Below are 15,057 nucleotides of genomic sequence, written 5' to 3'. Positions count from 1 at the left end.
TACAAGATTGCAAAATATTCTTGGGCTCCCATGTGACACTTCTGGACCACACTTCCGGAGAACCACCCATATCTGGGTCTTGGTCGTCATGGAAACGATTCAAACTGTTCCATGAGGTACAGTTGGACTACGACGACGCTTAAAAGATTTGTTGAGACGGACTTGAATAGCTCGAAGCCATTTGACATCTTGGCAAATATGCTAAACGTATTTCATACACTTGAAGCCTAGGGGGCACTGCACCCTCTTCTGAAGCAGCCAAGAGTGCTTCCATTTTTTTCTCCTTGAAAGATAAGCAGAAGATTGAGTTTGCTTTGTAATCACACCGATGCCGGCTCAATCAATGGAGAGGCCCGGTTTAGAAAAGACTGAGGGTCTGCTTTGAGGCGGGAACCGATTTTTTTTATTTATTTTTTTCTCCTACGACGTCTACGGCCGTGTCGATTGATCCCCTGCTTTGGGTCAATCAATGGCGACGCTTGGTTGTTGCAGTCAGCAAGTCTCGGCGTCCTCCTGGCCCCTCCCCCTTGTGCTTTCATAACATCTTTAGCTCGTACTACTATTTGCTGACCTCAAGCAACGGGAAGGGAAACTTTTGTTTATCACTTGCTGAAATGAAACCGATATTCCTGACTTTTTTTTTTTTCTTTAGCTCCCAAGTGTCCGCGTTTCATCTTCTCTTGGCTTGTTCTTCTTACTTTGGCTCCCAATCAATTCAAGTGGAGCTTCTGAAGACACTTTTCTTTTTTTTTACTTCAATTTTCTTCTCGTGCCTTTATATTTTTTTTCTGACCTTCCTCAATTTCCTCCTCTACAGACTTGCGCTATTTTCCCCATTGCACTCATTTCCTTTTTGAGGCACTTCCAGCTCGGAAGGTCTGAGCTGACGACGGCATGCTATTGACTGAGGTCTCTGCTCGCTCAGCATTTCCCTTTCACCATCAGCCTCGATTTTCTTTTGTTTTTTTGCAGTTGGTAGATGTGCCAAGTCAGTGGCATTGTTCAGAGCGTTGATGTTTGTAAAATTTTACGATTATAAATGGCGGTGTATGGTTTGGAGGCTTTTTATAATGGCTCGTTGGAGGTTTGGATTTCTTTGAATAGCAAGGTAGGCGGATCAAATGCTTTTGTGGGTCATAAAGCTTCCACGCAGCAAGTTGCCCACGCTGCGCTGAGAACAAATTGAATGGTTACACAAAGAAAATCATTTCGAGTCATCTAAAAAAAGAAAAATAATGTTGCAGTTGCGACGCAGGGCCAAAGCAGCAGCTAGCGGGAGCTCTTTCATACCAGCTCACATTCGTACGGTGCCCGTCACCTCGAATCAACATCCGACTTCTAACGTCTCCACTCTGGCCCTCCAGAGACAAAAACAAAAAAAAAAGACTGAGGAACTTGATGCCCTTTGATTGGGAAGAGGAAAAACATGCAAGCCGCTGGAGGAAAATGAGGGCGTTTAAAGGGGGATGATCCGCAGGAAAGAGGATAGAAAAGAGGCCCGGCGAAGAATAAGAAAGGCGAAACCCTGCTGAGAAGGAAGAGGAGGGCATGGTGAGAAGGGAGCAGGGAGCAAAGCCAGAAAGAAGAGAATCAGTCAGCGAGAGACGAGAGCGAAACACTGGCAAGATAAATGGCAGCTGCTCAACAATTTAACTGCTCGAGCTGTAAGAGGCTGTTTGAAACTCTAATCACACAAGAATGCTTCACTAGCCGCTGATTACATTCTTTAAAAAAAAAAAAAAAAATCTGCCTCTAGCTCCCTCCTCTGGAACCTCTTGGCTGTACATTTTTTTTCCGTGTATCGCTCTTTATTCATGAGCCTGTCGTCTGCTCGGGCTGGGCGAGCTAATCAGTATGCTAATCTTAGCTGTCGGGTTAGCCGCAGTTTAGCATGCTTTAGGATGCGCTTCCTGGCGCTCGGAAACCCGCGGCGACTGCTGATGCGTCGAGCTCCTTATAATGCGGTCTTGTGTGCCACGTTGTGACCGCCGGACACGTTAGCACGTTAGCGTACCTAATGAAGTGTCCCGTGAGTGTGCATGCCTTGGTGATCCAGATTTACTAAGATGAGCTCCATAAATGCATAGTTATGTTGCATATAATATTCTACGCCTACTTCCCGTTTGCTTTGCTATTAAAACGCCGAACTGCGCCGACGTGTCCTGATCGCAGAAGCGTGTCCGCGTCGCCACGGCGAAGCATATACATCCACCTCCGATTGCTGGCTTCCAGACAAAACACTAGCTTTTTGTCTGCGATGTCTGAGAAGCTTCCGCCGGGGCTGATTCACCAGTCGGCGAGGGGAAAAGAAAAAAAAGAAAAACGGGACTGGGCTGACCTCACTTGTAGGTGAACACGTGCACATATTTGAATATGTTATCCTATTTCCAGCGTAGCCCGGAGCCTTCTCCTCTGCAGGGAGGGAGGCTGAGAGAAGAGCCGCTGTCAGGGAGTAGCAGAGTGGCCCCGCCGATGGCCCGGGGAGGTAAATTCATAAAGAAGTCAACTTGTTATGTCTTCTTGCTGCGAGAAAGGGAAACGCCACATTATGGAACCCCGGGAAATTGGGCCAGAGCGCGTATACATATTTGAAGAGCTTTTTAGACGGCGCTGTTGCAAAATTTAAAGAGTGATGAGGCGGAGGGTCGTATTTGTCGTTATCGCATAATGAAGCATTGCGCATACGGAAGGCCTCGACTTTTGTAAATCAAGTAAGACATAGGACTATTTTGCAACTTGGAATATGAAATATTAAGCAGGCTTGGGATCTCTATCTGCGTGCTGAGATGAAATGGGCCTGAACACGAGCGTTCCAACCGGAAGGTTTGCAGTGATCCTCGGGCCCGGCGTCTGGCGAGGCGCCGGCCCATCCGTCATCCCATCAGCTTTAAAATGTGCCGAGGTCAGCACGCTATGAGGCAATTACATCGCACCAGGACACGCTCATTTATGGCTGACGCCAACAGCTTGCGCCGTTCGGGGAACGTCTTCGGCGCTAAGAACCAGTTGAATTCCAAATCAACCTTTTCAATAATGGACGCCGGTGAAAGTTTGACGAGGAGCATCTAATCTGCAGGTTTTTTTTGCAATGGTTTATTTCTCATTGGGTCAAATCACACAAATTAATTTTAAAACGTGCCCTTCCCAATTCGGTCATGTTCAAAAACCTCCTCACCTCACACTTGTCTCTTGTAAGACATGCCCGTGCATTCGTTACCAAACTGCCGCCGCCGCCGCTAATTGCATGCGAATATGCTCTGACATTTACTTTACCAAAGCAAAGAAGTGTTTTTCAAGTCTGCCTACACGAGTGACTACGTGGTTAATTGCAGCCTAAATGTTGGCGGTCCCGTTAGGAATTAATGCGCTGTTGGTGTGAACCTTTAAAAATGCCACAGACTCATATTAATGGAAAACAACATGCAAATGCGACAATCTTACGGGATCAATGACACATGACAATTTTGATGACTACGGGAAATGGCAACATAATCCAGAAAGCTTTGTCAAAGTGACTTACTTTTCACCTTAAAACTAGTCCTTTAAGTTGAGCAAGGCTTAATTGGGTCAGAATTTAGACAGAAGTCTGGCTCTGTGCTTCCCTCTCAAGAGGATTCAAGAATGCACATTTGTGCATGTTTTGCCTTGGGCCAGTAAGTCCATCCAGAGAGAGATGCTAAAGCTAAGCACCCCCCCCCCCCCCCCCCCTTACCCACTGTCACCTCCTCCCACCTCCTTTCCTTTATTACTACAAAAAGCAATTGCTTGGAAGAAAATGCCAGAATGGTGCTTTGAATTCCTGGAGGGGCCCATCACAGAGACACGGCCCACGGAGCTGAGACAGCTAGCATCTGGAGCAAAGACACGGCGGCGTGTGCGGGGCGGCGCAGGGAGGGGGTGGGGGGGGTGTCGAGCGAATGAGGGAAGGAGAAGACAACGGGATGAGCAGCCAGAGAGCGACAGAGAGCTCGTGGAGGCGGCGAGATGGCGAGCGCGAGACAGACGGAGCCAGAGGTCGACAAGGGAGCCGTAGAAAGTCGGGGGGCGGCAGGTCAGCCCACATGACAAAAGACAGACAGACGACAACACCGAGATGCTCGGGTAATTGACAGCCGGCCGGGGGATAAAGTCAACTAACGCCAGGAAGCAGTCTGCCGACGGAGCAGCCCGGAGGCTCTCTGAAGCGCAAACAAATATTACATTAGAAGAGACAGAAGCCATTTGTCACAATGGGCGGCCTGAGAGGTAGTTAAGGTGGCGCGCCTAAGCTTGATCTACACGACGGCGCCGACGCCGTGACAATTGTGCTGAAGTCAACTCCGTTCAATCAATTAGCCCTCTCGAGACCCCAAACTTTCACCACTCTCAAACTTATTATTAGACCTCCAAGGCGTTCTTCGGTCCTACTCGAGGCGGCCGCCTCCTCCCCTCCCTGACCGCACACCTCAGCATCCGTGCTGACTACCCCAATTTAATGTTAATGTGTCTGCGAGCCAAATCCGCAGGACATTTACGGCCTCGGTGACAGCTGCACTCTCGTTGCCCCCGCGTGTCATCAAGTACGAAGTCGGTTTAAGGAGTAGCGGGAGAGTCGGGACGCCCGTGGGTCGGCCGGTCAGACGCTTGGCTCGGCGCCACGCGCCGCATTACCTCCACCGCTTTTACAATTTGATAAGCCGTGCGTCGACTCGTCGCGAGTCGTCATCGCTCGCCATTGTATCACCTCTGAATGAGTCGGTGATGAGATCACGCGCGAGGGCTGATTTTAATGTGACTCAGAATACCCGAGTGGCTGGTGTTTTTTCGCCAGAAAAAAGCAATCTCTTCATGAATTGCATCTTAATACTAAGAAATGCTCATTAGTGCCTCGCCGCATTTCATAGCGACTCCGAAATGCGCTCCCGGAGGCTATCATCAGTCCAGAGACGATGTTACACGCCTCGGATTGGATTCTCTCGAATTGATACCGGGATCACCAGGCTCTATTCTTGTGACTATTTTTCTTTTAAGCACACCATTCTGCAGCCGTACTGTGATTTCCAGCTTTTGGCACTAATTGCCACGAGTTTCGGAACCTTTGAACCAACTTGGCTTGACCTGCGATTAGCCAGTTGTGACTCTGTTTGAACCGACCAAAGGAGGGTTTTACCAGTACTTCGTAAAAAAAAAAAAAAAAAAAAACGCTTGTTAGTGGTTTTGTTTCTCCTCTGGCTTTCACTCTCTGGATGTGCGAATGATATGGAAATTGCAACCCGCCTGCCCTCATTTATCTCTACCGCCGCCGACGCTGCTCCAACAGCCGTATTGGGATGCGGAAACAATGAACTGATTTGCGGCCGCTGCTGTAGTCGGGGTATACGGTTAAAGATTTGATTTGAGACCCCGCCTGGCTCCAAGGAAGTTGATCTGCTCCCAATGTGATCTTGCACTTGTTCTATTTAAGTTTCTTTGAGCAGTGCAGGTGGTGAGCGACACTCACATGGGCTTTCCTGCAGGGCTTTTCTGTGTGTGTGCATGTGTGTGTGTGTGCGCGATCAGTGAACGTATATAATCGCCGACCTGCTGCCATACATGCTGTATAGTATCCGCCGACGCCATATGTCCAAGAAAGTTATTAGCGGTTAGCTCGCATTGGCTAGTCTTGGTTTATAATATAAAAGCCGCCCAACTCTAGGTGATATCAAATTAGCAGCTGGATGTCATTATTTATTCGACTAAATTAGAGATTGACATACGCACGAACGAGCCCGTTCACTGACGACGCGCAGACTCTCCACGCTTCACTTTTTTTTGCCACAGGTGACTATGAAAATCATGTGTCATATTATGTCATAAGAAATCACATCCGATATTGTTTTCCTGAAAGAATAATCCGGCCTCTCCTCCACGCTGAAACATGCCTCGGTTCACGCACTACATCCTGGAGGAGATTTATTTCATATTTCCATCATGCTCTCTCGCTATCTCAGCCTGGCTCGCTCGCTCGTCTCTTTTGTACACAATATCTCCTGTCGAGCCTCTGCTCACGCTCCTTCCCTCCCGAGGCTTTGGCACTGATAAACCCTCCCATTGTTACGATGACGGCGGAACATGTGAGTTGGGCCTGCTTCTCAAGGCTTGAGGAGCTCATTACGACGTCTCAGCGGGGACCCAATTGGCAACATCATGTGTGTGTGTGTGTGTGTGTGTGTGACGCGCATGGGACGACCTTCTCTCAAATTGCTTCCATTGTGCATTGGACTGTTTGGTATCAGCCTCCGTTGCTGTGTGTCACTCATATGAATCTGGCGACACACACACACAGATTATTTGGACATCGATCTTTTGCTACAACTTGTGTTGTACAGTTGTTAACGGTCAATGGCGTCAGATTGATCGCTCAGTTTTATCCGTATGCCAAAATAGCCCATTAAGCAGATGACATCACCGACTTGAATTAAACAGCCACTCTTAAGACGTCAGTGTTTTTCTTTTTATGCTTTTAATGTCACTTCAGTAACTTCCTCCAGGACCTCTTCCAGTGACAAAGTTCATCTATTCCCCTTAAACGAGCATAATTTGTGCTCGTGTTAACAGCGGAGCCTCCGCGGAAAGCCTCGACCTTTGCGAGAGGGCGGCCGACAGCTTGCCTCCCTCGCAAGTCACTCGGCAACACTTAGCGACGCGCTCTCGATGCTAAGACGCCGTTGCGGACCCTGGCGGGCATGTCAGATTTAGGCGCGATTCAAGCAGCAGCCTTTAAAATAAGCCATAGATTTTGTTTTTTCTTTTCATCAGGGGTAAGCACACAAACTATGGGATGATTCAGGCAGAATTGAATGCTCACTCTATTTTCTCCTCCCCCTGAAGATTCTTTATTGAATAGAAGCTGTAAAAAGGAGAGCGGAGAAAAAAAAAAAACTAGAGTGACGTTGCGGGTGGCAAACTCATTTACAAATTAGAAAAACCGGTCCAAAAAAATCTTTGTCTCCGCGGGACACATAAAATGATGTGGCGGGCCTTATCTGGCCCCCGGGCCTTGAGTTTGAGGTCTCTCCATCGTATGGACGCTACATTAAGTCAAGAGTCGTCTTCCTTTACAACAATCCCCGTTTCCGAGCAATTAACGCCACTTTAGCAGAAGCTTTTTATGACGACTACACCTAAACACAACATTAAATCGCATCCTCGCCTTTGTGATTATACAAAACCCAGAGCCGCCAGCGTTTAACGGTTGCATCATAAAAGTACTAAAAAAAAATAGATATATATAGTAAGTAAAGTCGAGCCTTAGAATTAGCTGAAGCAAAGTGCACTTGCGCTACGGCGGCTTACGATGATTGACGGCGCACGGTCAGGTGGTTCGCCTCTTGTAAGCGTGAGCGAGACGCGTTCCGCCGCTCTGTCGCGCCATTCGGGAACTCTGCTCCCTTCGCCCTCACTGTACTAAATAAACACACATAAGTGGCTCCCTCGGGGAAACCTCGTGGGCGGTTGGTGCTGGGGGCATTTCCGGAGTCACTCGGAAAGAAAAAGTCCTCCGGAGTGAACTCGGTGGGAGTTAGTTTTGTTAACAGAATCAAAACAAAAGCTAATAGGACTCCAGCTACTCGGTTGGCTTGGGAATAAACAGCAGGAGTGTGTTCGAAACATTTTCGGGCCAGGCTATGAGGGAAGTGCTAGCAAAACAACTTTGTAACCTGCTGAGCACACAGGTTAGCTTCCATCCAAACAAACACATTTGCGGAGAGCTAGATGGGAGGTATATCTAAAATCATCTCGTCTCTTTATCCCTTTAGCCGAGCGGAGCTTTGCATTCCGCATCCACAAAGAGCCGCTGAGAGGATCGGCCCGGTCGAATCGCTTTCCACGGCGAGTGCTGTTTGGGTTTTCAAAGAGCGCGATTGCACTTGTGAGCCTCTCGCTAAAAGGATGCGCAAAGTGAGAGCGGGATCAGGTGGAGCTCATTGGACACTCGGGAGACTCGCGGCTGGCTTTGCGAGGCGCGGGTTATCGGAATAGCCGAGCCCCTTTCATCGTGTCCATCAATCAAAAAGGACTGATTTATCTGTTTGGGCACGTCAGCTTGAAAGTGGCTTTCAGTCTGACAGGACCAAACCCAACTTTGACCATAAAACAACCGGGATGTACTTTTATGGGTGGCGCGGAACGCAAGCGGGTCGGGCCTACGCGCCAAATCGATTCATCTTCTAACACATTCATACATCAACGCCGTGTCCTGACCGAGTCCAGCCCTAAAAAGTTATTAGACGAGTCTTAATCAAAATCAAACATAAAAGTGACAGCCAGCGAGTGGGGAAGGTGATAGAATAAAAATGTGATGTGATTATTGCGTTAAGTTTATTAAAGGCCCGGTGACACCGTGTTGTAAACTACAAGCGGGCGGTTGATTTATGAGGAAAAGACGGCGAGAAATATGAAGTTGGATTTAAAAGTCTTGGGTGCGGAGATAATCGTGAAGATTCGCGTATGTTGGATTCCGAACCGACATCGATCGGATTCCGTCGTGAATGACGTGTTAGCGTAGCGCGGCCAGAGAAAAAGAATGAGGTCACCGGGGTTACACTTATATTTCTGCTCTCCTGCACTTTCTGGATTTGAAGGACGCACTTGAGTGATTCTGGGGTGGGGGGTGGTTAGCACGACCCCTTTTGCAATCATAGAAATGTGATGGATTTCATCACTGAGGCAGAAGGACTCTGCTCTCTGGAGGTCTTAGCGAAGGTGGGATCATTGCGAGGTGTGCTGGTCTACTCTCAACGGCGATGAAGTCGCCGCAATTTTGGGGTGGGGGGGGGGCAGTGAAGCTTTATCTCAATGACCTCAGAGATGCACACTGCTTCCAACCAACAGGCTTAAAAAATATTACTGAAGTTAATGTGAAATACCCTAATATATAAGTATATAGCGTAAACAATATATATTATATAACTAATGGAGGCATCAATCGCTTTAAAGCTTCATCTGAGGCGACTTCTACTCGAGCAATTTGGCTCTCTGGCTCGTGTGGTTTGATTGGCAGCTACTTGTGAACTATTTAGCTCCTCCACTTGTGGCTTTTGGAGTCCCTCCGTGCAGCTTACAGTCGCTCTGACAGCGACCTCGGAGAGCTTGGTCTATTTGCTTGAATGGCGGCTTGATATGCGCAAGACTCGCTCCCCGGGGAGGATGTCATGTAACGGGTTAAATAAGTGATGTTATTTGTACCGCCATTTTTCACGACGACTGCCACGTCCCGTTAAATGACATGGCTTGTTTCGACATATTTCTCCTGAACCGATTACGTAAAAAGCCCACATAGATATTTTTTTGTTTTCCGCTTTTGTGATGGATGCCGCTCGAGAGGATCCTGAAGCTCAGACGCTTGCCAGAACCAGTTTATCGTAAAATATAAGGGGGGGGGGGGATTGCCAAGCACATTAACGTCACATCAACGTCGTTAAAATCCTCTTGAAAGTCCCTAAGCGGCACCGATCAATCTTCTTTGTGATCGGCTTGATGAGAGGGAAAGTCTAGCCCAAAAGTTTCTTCCCTTTGAGCAACCGTCACGTCATTCGTGTTACTTTTTTGACTGAAGCATCATTTCCCCGTAGAGGGAATACGATGGCATGGCGGTGCGGACGGGCATTTAAAAACTGCACGGGCGCCGAGCAAACGCCGGGTCCGCCGACACGTAAACAGGATCGGCGTGAGCTCCACGGCTCTTTTTGAAGTCTCAGCCCCTCCCTGGGAGAAACACACACTCGTGCCTGGATACATATTTGCTCACATGCGCTTTTCTAGGGTTGACTTTATCAGCCCCAAAATATCTGATGGATTCCCCCGGCTAACACGAGTAGCGACGCGCCAAACATGCTTTTTGCATCTTTACGGGAAGAGCTGATAAAGAGCGAGCAGGAAGCTCCCAGGGTGCACCTGGCTCTGTGATGATAAAGGGGCAGGTCAAGGCTCACAACAGGGTGTCCGGGTTTGGGCCAGGAGAAGAAGGATGAGCTCGAGGGAGAATTTTTTCTTTTTAGAAACTACTTCTTAGGCATCATCATCATCATTCCCCAACTAAGTTGCCATTTTGAGACTTTTTCCTTTGCAGGCCTTTATCCCGGTCCGAGAGATTTAGTTTGATCGCTACCAAAATGCCGCCGCATAAACGAGACAGATGGGCGACACTAAAGCGGGACAAAAATAAATTTGTGTTTGACGACGCCGCACGGGCCGAGCGTCTTCTGAACGTTAAAGTTCCCGTTTCTCACGTTTTGTAGTCAAGTCGCTTCCTGTGGCATTTATGACGCAAGGTTATTTTACATGCTCAGTTGGACTAGGCCGTATGCTCATTGATTAGCTCTAATCTGTCCAAATATGGTAATGCATTTTTTTTCCCCAAGGCGGCACGGATTATGTCACGCCGCCGGCGCTTCGCCGAGGTTATTAGGACGGCGCGCTTGCGCTAAATGCGCCGCATTAATCATCCGCACGCCCTCGCGACTGATGTTTGCTGTATTGACAGCGAGACGGATGACACGACGAACGGGAGGAACGATTTAGAACGGGCTGGGAAGAAGACATAAATAAAGAGGCTGGCTGAAACAATGGAAGAGTGCAAGAGAGTTGAATGGAAAGTTAAAAGCAAAGAGGGTTGTGACACGGGCCAGAAATCAAGGGAGAATCAATGAGCAGGCTGGGTTGGAAAAGCTTTCAACCGGCTGCCAATCTTTGAAAGGGACTTCATCAAAATTGCTCTTGCCCCTTTTTGAATGTGGGCCGCCGCACCGGGCAGAGGTTTGACGTCGCAGCTGCTAATGTTGCGGGTGGTGGTGGTGGTGGTGGTGGGGGGGGGGGGGGGGGGGGGGGTCGTATTGATTTACTGGTGGCAGGCCTCCTTGTTTACAGATGGGAATACGGCGGGTTCAAACTGTGACGGGTGAAGTCTCTGATCAGAGCGACGGCAGAAAATGGAGTCGAGGACAAAAGGGGCTGGATTATGATTGGCTGTTTAAAAAAGCCCTGTAGAATAAAATAAAATCGTCTTGGTCTCTTTCGGACCTAGTATTGGGTTAGCTATTTCACCCTATTTGGGTTACTTGAAACCCAGCAGCATATTTAAGAGGAAAAAGAACATAGCCAGCGAATATATAGATAGTATTTTGATGCATTACTTATTTGGAGCTGTTGAAAAAGCTGTGAAAACCGCTTAACACACAAACATGACACGGCGCAGTATGCGCAGCAACATGAAGCTCTACGACAAGCTGTCCATGCCGTGCGGACGCGTTCATTTCCTCGCACTCGATGCGTGCCAATCGGCCAGTCTGGGCCTCACGCAGCCATTGTATGGACACAACTCGGATGGACGCCGGCAGCTTGCGACTTCCGCCCGCTCATGTGACACGAGGTGGTTCAGGATACAAGGGGCTGGGGGGGGATATAAGGGGAGGGGCAATGGTGGTCAGTCGCAAGCAGGGAAGGGTGGATTGGATTGAGACGGCTGCCAGACACCCGACTCGGCTGCACAGATGGAACCTCCGCCTCCTTCTTTTGCTCCTGGCCAACTAGTCCTCAAAGTGTTTCTTGCACTTTCTAAGGCCTAATGACATTTACTATAAGGGTGGCTGTTTCTTGTTACCCGTGAGCATCTATTTATGTCCATTTAGCGTGTCCGTACAGAAAATGCTGAGACGTGAGGCTTGCGGAAGGATGGCAATGTGTGGGTAATGAGGGTGTAATGCAAATGGCCTTCTTTAAGAGAAAAGACGGGCTTCGGTTCATTTTCTAGGCTTTTTTTTTTTTCTTTGCGCTTACTGCGCTCAAATCAGTCAATAAATACAGCTAACGCGGTGAAAAAAGAAAACGGGCGGAAAATTGGCGGTGGATAAATATGCAAATGCTCCGTGAAGCATCGTCCGTGCCCTCTAAGCATTTTGGGAGGGCTACTTGATATGCACACACGAGAGCGATGCGAGCCTCGTTTGATGGAAGCTTTTTTATGGCGCCGCTTCTTTTTGGCTTCTTTTCAATAACTTGCAAACACACCAAATAAACATGAAGCACTTGCCAGCCAGCAACCCGTAAAACTAATCTCACATCACTCTTTTTTTTGCTGCCTGGAGATTGTATGATGGCCCTGAAGAGAGCCAGAGAAAGAGATCAAATTTCGCCTCAATGCCATTGTTGACGTTTTTCGGCATAAAAGTAGGAAGATGGTGCCCTCACATCTCTATCGCTGAGGATCATGGTGTCTCAAGCCATATTTTCACTGTATCAAGAGACAAAGCCTGCGTGGAATTAGGGTTTATCCCCTCGTATTTGGGGGAGATTTTAGAGGCAGGCAACACCTGGAGAAGCTCGAAAATACACCGCTCTTCATTCTCGCCGCCGCTAATGTAAATCGATGCCTCGAGATACAACTGACCTGAAGATACGGCCAAAGAATTCAAACAGATTCGAGGTAGCGCTAGCGACGAGAAGCAGCCGTTTGGCAGTGAAAGGATTCCTCAAAAAGAATTCTCAAGCCGTTTATTGCCAAGTCTGTTTCGCTTCATGCTAACAAACGCGTCCAAGCTAGCTCGCTAGCTAATCTGTTTTAAGGAAACTCAACTCCAAACAGTGATTCAATATCTCGCTCAGGCCAAGGCCGTCCAGAGAGACTGACTAAAGACAACTCCATCTGTTCTGTCTCCTAAACCTTCATGTATAAAGATAAACCGCAGACAGCTTGGGCCGTCAAGTGTAAGCAGAACACAACACAACTTTTATTAGGTTTCACGTCACAATTGAATCGTGAGGCCCGGGCTGGCAGTAACCCCTCCCAAACGATTCCTCTAGCGAAGGCCACACGTCTCGAGTGAAGAAGTACAAGTGAGCAAAGGGCTGCTGCGAGGATCCAATAATGTGTCCATCAGCAGCCTGTGGTGACAGTGTTAGTGTTTGACGGGCTGCTAGAGCATTAAAAGAGCGAGCGAAAGAGAGAGAGAGAGAGAAAATCCTCTCGCCCTTCATGTCACGCCAAGCACTTTCCTCGCCGTCTTGCCGGAGTCCTGCGAGACAATAAATTTGCCTTCCCGCCGCACGTGACCTCCATGCCTTCGACTTTCTCTTTACCCTCCCGCTGTCTCTTCCAGGCCAACGTGCCCTCCATCTAATGATCACATTTCTTTACGGCTTTCTCCGTGAATACAAGCGTGGCGGGGTGACTCAAGGTTGTCGCAACCTGGAGGAAACTGCCCTTTTCTTTTGATTGCGGTCTACCTTTTGCCTTGACTAAGTTGCGATGTGGCTGTAAACGGACGTGGGCTTTTCCATCTGCGTCAAGCTACCAAACAACTTTGGTCATCTTTCAATACAAGGAATACAAATAAAATGTAAACAAAAGGGGGAAAAAACTGCAATTCGGCATTTATCGTCATTCTCCAATCTGATGACAGAAGAACTTGGTGGAAGAATGGTTCAAATCAATACTGAGGTTTTGTTTTTTTACCCCGCCCACATTTTCTCTTTGTCTCCCGCACGAGTCGAGATGCAAATGATTGTTTTTTTAATGCTTTGGTTGTGGCAAAGGCTCATGTTATTGCTTCTATCAGCGTGTCACCTTTCTTCCTTCATTTCCATACGCATTTTCCCGCCTCGTATGCAAAAAGTCTCGGTCTCGCCCAGACAAGCCGACGGTGGTTTTCTTTGCCGTCCTATCGTGGACGGCCGGACGGACGGGGGGGGGGTGTTCGATTCCGAGCAGGCCAGAAAGTGCGATCCATTTAATTTTGTCAGCGTATTGATTTTTAATTTCCGCCTAACAGATTTAATTTGACACCCTCGTTGCATAAAATGATCAATAGTGATGAGTCAGGTGTCTTTCGGGTTCACTTGCATGGAAAGCATGAGAGTCTTCAAGGTCACAACTATGATGGAGTGCCTTGAGTGTTATTTTACAAATATATATATTTTTTTTCCTACAAAAGTTTTCCGTGGTACTCGTGTTGGTGCAATTTATGTACATTCTGATTCATCACTTACTTGTTTCGGCATTTCAGTGCAGCGTGTCCATTAAGCTCCTTCCGGGAATTACTTGTGTCTTTTGATTAGATAGATTTGCACAATCTTCTTAGGGCAAAGTGCTTGTTGGCAAATGGCGCTCACTTGTCTCCATACGTCACCGACGTCTGTGGGCGGGGTGAAATAAAAAGTTAGAGACGCAATAGAGCGCACTTTTGTGGCAACGTAGCACTTTGTCGCTAACTAATCACGGCAGATGAGGCGTCGGCCATTTCATTTCCTGTAATGAGACTTAATGAAATGTCCGCCGTGTTTGCCCATGTGTGTTTACAGACGATAAATAATTCACCATCGGAAGAAGTTTGTTTTTCGAGTCGGCGTGAGTGACATTGATTCCAATTAAACAATACGGCGTGACATTGTGGGTAGTTTACAAATTAATAAGGCGCATATTTAATATCGGGAGTGGGATGAAGGGCTGACGCAAGTTTTAAAACGGCGTCGCCGCTAACGTTTATTTTCGCAAAGGCCGCAGCATGTGGTCTGTGGAAAAGCGTTGGATTTATAAATGGAAGTGATGAGACATTTTCTGTGAATTTATCTCGTGGCGAGGGAGATTAAAGGCAACACGCAGAGATGTGAGATATGAAGAGGAGCGACTTGCACGTCGGTCATTAGCGCTTCGAGGGGATTAGAAAATTGTCAGGAACGCTTAACGGACTTCCGAGAACGTACGTAATGGATTTCATCTTGTCAATCGACTGAGACGTTTGACGTGAGAACTGGAATTATTTCTCACCGCTGATCTACTCGCAAGCATATATTCTTTATCCTCTGCATAAAAAGTAACCTAATGTTGTGTTCCCATTTTATTCCAATGGCTCAATCTTTTTTTTGTGGGTTTTCCTTTGAGGAAAAAACGTAGCCATCAAATATTGCGAGAGCAAATCTAATCAATGCGCCTTTCTCATGCAAAGGAGTTTACAACTATATATCGGCTTTAAAATCTTTATGTTGTCGTAAAAGAAGTCAAGTTATGGACTCCCGGATGCTGACCGCATATTTTTTTTTTTC

At 47.6% G+C, this 15,057-nt stretch overlaps 1 protein-coding gene and 1 long non-coding RNA gene across 3 annotated transcripts in view; one reads left to right on the top strand and one right to left on the bottom strand.

The window, feature by feature from the left end:
* Positions 1-15,057, top strand: part of tafa5a (TAFA chemokine like family member 5a) — a 61,490-nt gene that overhangs the window by 1,501 nt on the left and 44,932 nt on the right. The gene's annotated exons all lie outside the window — the stretch shown is intronic.
* LOC119117311 overlaps positions 1-15,057 on the bottom strand; it is an 88,232-nt gene that overhangs the window by 37,468 nt on the left and 35,707 nt on the right. For both annotated transcript variants that reach the window (XR_005096478.1, XR_005096477.1), the window contains one exon: positions 14,005-14,150. This is a non-coding gene — a long non-coding RNA (uncharacterized LOC119117311). The remainder of the gene's footprint in view (positions 1-14,004; positions 14,151-15,057) is intronic.

Source organism: Syngnathus acus, chromosome 23, assembly GCF_901709675.1.
Source record: "Syngnathus acus chromosome 23, fSynAcu1.2, whole genome shotgun sequence".
Lineage (NCBI taxonomy): Eukaryota > Metazoa > Chordata > Actinopteri > Syngnathiformes > Syngnathidae > Syngnathus > Syngnathus acus.
Note: the sequence above shows the minus strand (reverse complement) of the source record. Positions and strands in the feature narration are given on the sequence as shown.